The sequence below is a fragment of the Oryctolagus cuniculus genome, chromosome 2 (genome assembly GCF_051225735.1).
Source record: "Oryctolagus cuniculus isolate XC-2025 breed Fujian yellow rabbit chromosome 2, ASM5122573v1, whole genome shotgun sequence".
Taxonomy (NCBI): domain Eukaryota; kingdom Metazoa; phylum Chordata; class Mammalia; order Lagomorpha; family Leporidae; genus Oryctolagus; species Oryctolagus cuniculus.
Genome location: NC_142868.1, coordinates 110,502,894 through 110,508,893, shown reverse-complemented (window position 1 = coordinate 110,508,893; position 6,000 = coordinate 110,502,894).

Genomic DNA, 6,000 nt, shown 5'->3' with positions numbered 1-6,000 from the left:
ATTGAGGGACTGAGTGACTTGGATTGAGGGACTCAGCTCCCAGTACTGCTAGCTTTGGCACTCTGCCAGAGCTGTTGCAGCCACTTGAAGCGTGAATCGGCAGATAGGAAGAATCTCTGCTTGTCTGTGTTTCTGCCTCTCAGAGAAATAAATTTTAAATAGTATATGGAAAGTGAAATCAAAAGACATGTTTATTAATAAATAAATCAAAACATGGAGTATTGACCAAGGTTGACCAAGGTTTTGTCTCAATCTGGTTAAATAGTTCTACTTGCAGAGCACGTGAAATCAAGTCAGTCTCAACCTCCACACTGAATACTGGCGTCATAAATGTCATGATGTTCTCCATTTTTTTTTTTTTGCCAGTTCTCCACATGTACCTAGAACAGCATCTACTGCATAAAAAACCATTGATAAACTCAGTGTTTTGTTTGTTTGCTTTCTATGTTGAATAAACTTTGGTCTCTAAGTTTGGCATGACTCTGAACCCTACAACATCATATTTTTCTAAGAATAATTAGCAAAGCCCCAGACAATGATAGCATTTGAAAGAAGTGTGAAAAGTCATTTTTCCCCAGCCACTAAACGCTATACCATTCTCTTTCTAAGAGAGTCAATTAAAGATATTTACTATATTCAAATTTGTAAATCAATTGTCTGGAATTCAACAGCCTATTAGTGACAATGGGACAAAGTCAACCTTTAGTGTCTTTCTGAAGTAGGTTCAAATAATGTGCATCACAAAGCAGTGAGTTGTTAAGTCATGAGAGGAAGTTAACAAGATATTTAAAGAAGTCAAGTTATTGCAAAGAGCTCTTAAGCTAATTGTGCCTGAAAAAGAACTGCTTCTTGGCTCATGAAAGATAACACCTCGTTCAAACAGGTATAACTGGGGTAGGATATTCTACATAGCAAGATTCAAATTAGTTCTCTGTGTGGCCATATAGGAGAGATCCCATTAGATGTCTCCAAAATGTTACCGCATTTTTGAGAGATTGTTTGAAATATCATTGAAAGCACTTAAGTTTGAAGGCTGATTTCTTGTTAAAATGTAGAAATCACTGAGAAGGATGAGATTTTAAAGTTAACTGTCATTTTTTACTTGATTGAAGGAAATGGCTAAGAATCAGGCTCAGAGCAAGGGCTTGAAAGTACAGGCTACAAAATCCTTACACACTCCAGGGAGAAAGATGTCAGCTTCTAAAAACTCAGTTTTCTTTATGTCAGGCCTGTGGCCTGGTCAGTGTATGTCCTGTCCTGGGCCACACAATCTAGATTTCTTTTTTCTCATTGGAAAGTCCTTGAAAAGTAATGAGTTCTCATTCTGTCATTTTAAAATGGATTCAGAGACACTGTGACTTACAATGACATGGATGAACCTGGAGAAAGTATGCTAGGTGAAAGAAGCCAGGCATAGAAAGAAAAACAATGTATAGACTCATTTAGATGTGGAACCTGAAAACAATAAAAACTGAATATGTAGAAATGGAGGGGCTGCTACACTAGATGGTGATGGGGGATGAGAAGGTAAATCAAATGGTACAAACCTGCAGGAATTTAGGTTAAATAAGTTCAGAGATCTGATGTACTCCAGGAGGGATATAGTTGAAAATAGGATGTTGTATGCAAAAAAAATCTTGACCAAAATCAATCAACATAATCTGGATGGAAACTAAGGATAATCAAGCAACTACAAATATGGTTGTGTGTAAACATATGAGTATCTGCCACTTATAGTGCTAGGTAAACACTGTCATCTGGTATTTAAAATAAGAAACATCTTCATTACATTAATTCAGCTACTAGATACTAGATTTTACCTTGGCCTCAACTAGTTACATGTTAAGAGCTGATAAAAGATATGGTAACTTTTCAGCAAAACTCAACACAGTGTGAATTCCTACCCAATCCAACATTATTTATCTCAGATAAATGCATTTGGGGAACTCAAGTGATAAAGATTTTTTTTTCATTTTTTTTTTAATTTTTCTTTTCTTTTTTTTTCCCAAACTTCTATTTAATGAATATAAATTTCCAAAGTACAGCTTATGGATTACAATGGCTTCCCCCCATAACGTCCCTCCCACCTGCAACCCTCCCCTTTCCCACTCCCTCTCCCCTTCCATTTTTTAAAAATATTTATTTATTTGACAGGCAGAGCAACGCAGAGAGAGATCGACTGATCTTCCATCCACTGGTTCAGACCCCAGATGGCTGCAATGGCCAGGACTAAGTCAAGCCAAAGGCAGGAGGTCAAACTTTCACTTGGTCTCCCACATGGAGGTTAGTAGCCATCTTCTGCTGGTTTTTCAGAAGTATTAGCAGGGAGCTAGGTTGGAAATAGAGCAATTGGTACTGAAATTGACACTCCCATATGAAATGCTAGAATAACAAGTAGCAGCTTAACCCACTATGCCAGAACACCAGCCCTTCAAATGGTTAATCTTATTGGACTTTCTCATTTCTCTATTCCTTCCACCAACACATTCTGTTTTTTTTTCAACTTACCTTAAAATGTGTCTGCGTTCCTGTATCAGAATCATAACTCTATATGAGAGCACCATGATTGCACACTTAACTTTGCTTTAAAACTGTAATTGTCAATTCAACACTAACTATGTCGTGTATTTTTAAGAGACTTTTAAAAATGTTATCATTATACAGAGGATGGAAAATATAGACCTTAATGCCTGAAAATCATAGCAGAAATAAAATTACCTCAGGATAGATATGCAGGAGTTGCTTGCTGATAATTTCAGGTTGTTTTTTCTAGATTGCTTTGTTCTTTATGGTAATTCTTTGAAATAGGGCTAGGAGTCAGTTGTGGATGGAGAGAGTGACAAGGGATGGACCTCTTGAAATGACATCCTGACAGCCTTGAAGTCAAGGGGAATCTCTCTCTTAGCAAGCATGAAGATTAAACAGACTAATGAATCACTGCCTTGGACCATCCACTCCTGGGAGACCACATCAGAGTCCCATCAACCATGGTCAGGTCAAGGAACACTCTTTCTTGTCAACTGGCAAGTCTCCTATTGTTGCATTGAAAGTCTTGCTCCTCTCTGGGAAATTACTCTACTTAATGGAGACAGATGTCACCCCCCATAATTTTACAGTTCTTCACTAGGATTCAGGAGGTAAGACCTCTTAAGCCACTAGGGTTTTGAAAAAGGTATGGTTGTGTATATATTTTACATCCTAGATTCAGTTTTTCTACCATCAGTCAGTTTGTTTTTAATAGAGGGATTTTTATTCTGCTCGCCTAAATGTTCTCATAAAAAGGCAGTAGCCAAGATGCCAGCTGCCTTCAGAGTTCCCGAGAAATGCCTTGATCTGTCACTATTCAGTGCATATGAATGTAAATTTTAAGAGACTTAAATCTTAAAGCTTTCAAAAGGGCTCCGAGTCATGTTCCTTCTCACCTCCCATTTATATCTCTGGATTAATCAAAATTTCTGATGCAGTTCTTTTGAAGTTGCTAATTTTATTTGAGACACCGGTATATGCTCGTGCATAGAGCAGCATAAATGCAGATAATTTTTCCTCCTCCTCCAACAGCAAATATTATTCTGGAAAATAAAAGTATGTGAAAATAGCATTGAAGTCACAGAGCAGATATTAGATTTTTGTTCCAAAATGAATCTTGGTGATGCATATCTTAATGAATAGAAGATATGAATTTATTTTAATTAAACAATTCATTGTTTCAATTAAAAAAACTTCATTTTGTTGCATCACCTTCCTTTAAGTGTGACAACTTTTGTCTTCCACATTCTGCTATTTCCTGTTGCTTCTCTGCTGGCACTTTGCAAGCAGACAGAAAAGTAGACTATGAGTGAACATCACTTTACTTTAATACAATATTAGTATCTGATATTTGACTCATTAAATGACAAGACTTGTCAGATTTGACTTGCTTACTATTTAACATTGCAGTCCTGTCCTAGTGCCTCTAATGTATATTATTCCCTGAAACATTTGTGAGCAGAAAGCATGACAGAATAAGAATTAGTTTGGCAGAAAAAAGCACAATGATTTCATTTCCAGTGCAGAGATTTATCATATTTCTAGATCAAAACTATTTTCTCAGAGGCCACTTTAAACCAATTTATAAAAATTCCATTAGTTATTAATCTATTCGTATTAACTTTTAAATATATGGATTAATTTGAGACATAGACATAGAATCTTAAATCTTAAAAATAACATTTTAAATAATTTTATTTTCATTTTGAAACCTTCAATGCTTTTAATTAAGGGTTTTATGGGTACTGAAGCAGTTTGAACTCAGCAGAGGCCCTTGCTGTTTATTTTCTTATTTAACCATAAAAAGAACATTGAAACGGTGCCTCAGCTCACACAAACAAACTTACCCTTTTTCCAGACCTCCATAGAGATTGAAAGTAGCTCAATCCAGCTTATTAAATAAATCTTGTTAGAAATTGCAAAGATGCGGACACCAAGGCTCTTCTCCTCAAAAACTTATAGTGTGATGTCAAAATCATACAAGAAGTAACTGAAGAACACATACAAAGCAAGATGCTAATAGATCATAGGGCCAGGCATTGTGGCACAGTGGGTTAAGCTGCTGCCTGGGATGTCGGCATCCCATGTAGACACGTCCTGACTGCTCCATTTCTGATCCTGCTCCTTGCTAGTGCACCTGGGAAAGCAGCAGAAGATGGCTCATGTGCTTGGGCACCTGCCACCCATGTGGGAAACTTGGAAGAAACTCCTGGCTCCTGGTTTCAGCCTGGCCCAGCGCTGGCTGTTGCAGCCATTTGGGGAGTGAACCTGTGGATGGAAGATTTCTCCCTCTCTCCTTCTCTCTCTTTCTCTCTCTCTCTCTCTCTCTCTGTAACTCTGCCTTTCAAAAATATTTTTAAAATAATGCATGATAGTATATAGGAGATTATATTCTAAATATTCAAGGGCTTTAAAGTGAGACAAACTTTGCTCAGAGACAAACTTTTCTCAGGACTGAGATGAAGTTTACTCTTGGTTTCAGCTTTTCCTCTTTGCTGGATTTTTCCATGAGAACCCATACCAGTCTCCCAACTTCCACACACCGTGCTTGCCTCACTGAACCAGTCCTAAAGTGGATTTCCCTCAAAGACTTAACTGAAATTCACCTCAGCTCCCATGCTTGTCATTCCAGCCTGGAGGATTCTGGACACTGGATAGGATGATTGTATTTATAGCCTCATCCCTATCACTCAGTCTGTGTTGCTTTTCTGGAAATCGTGAGTCTACAATAAGGACCCACCTGACCATTCTTCTCTACTTGTGCTTTTGATTTCTCTGGACATCTGACAGATGCTAGATGGTGATCAACTGCACTACCACTAAGAGGAATCACCTTTGCTCTAACCATTTCCTTATTGTAGCAAAGTGTCATCCTCAAGGGGGCATAGACCACTGAGACTTGGCAATAAAAGTCATGAATGCCCTGTCGCCATGGCAAATGCTGCTGAGAGCAGTAGGAAGGAATCAGAGTTCCATTTCCCTCTGTGATGAGTGCATCCTTACTCTTCATGGGCATCAGCCTCCCTGTAGGAAGTGAGGAGATCAGTTTAGGTCGTCATAAGGTGGCTCTTGGAAATGATGTCCTGTTATTCTTTACTTGTTCTTGAGTTAGAAGCATTGATTTGGCAAAGTCTATTTTGTCAGCACAATAGTTAATTCAAGAAGAAATAAAAAGAAAGTTGAATGATTATGCCAAAGAATTTATATGGTCTCCTCCATGTATCTGTCACTATTTGATCAGTGAATGCTACAAATTCCAGACAGACATCAGTAGTCAGCAACTCATCGTGGTCTTTCCAGCTGCCCCTCAGAGGCATTCAGCCCTTTCCGGTTGATTGTTCTGCTGGACTTGGAGAGCTGTGGCACTCTCCAGCAAGAAGGCTGTTGGGCATTTGGAGTTCAGGCTCAAGGGAACACAAAGGATAGCACTGGGAATTTGGACTGCTTAGAAAAATGAGAACACTGCAAACCTTC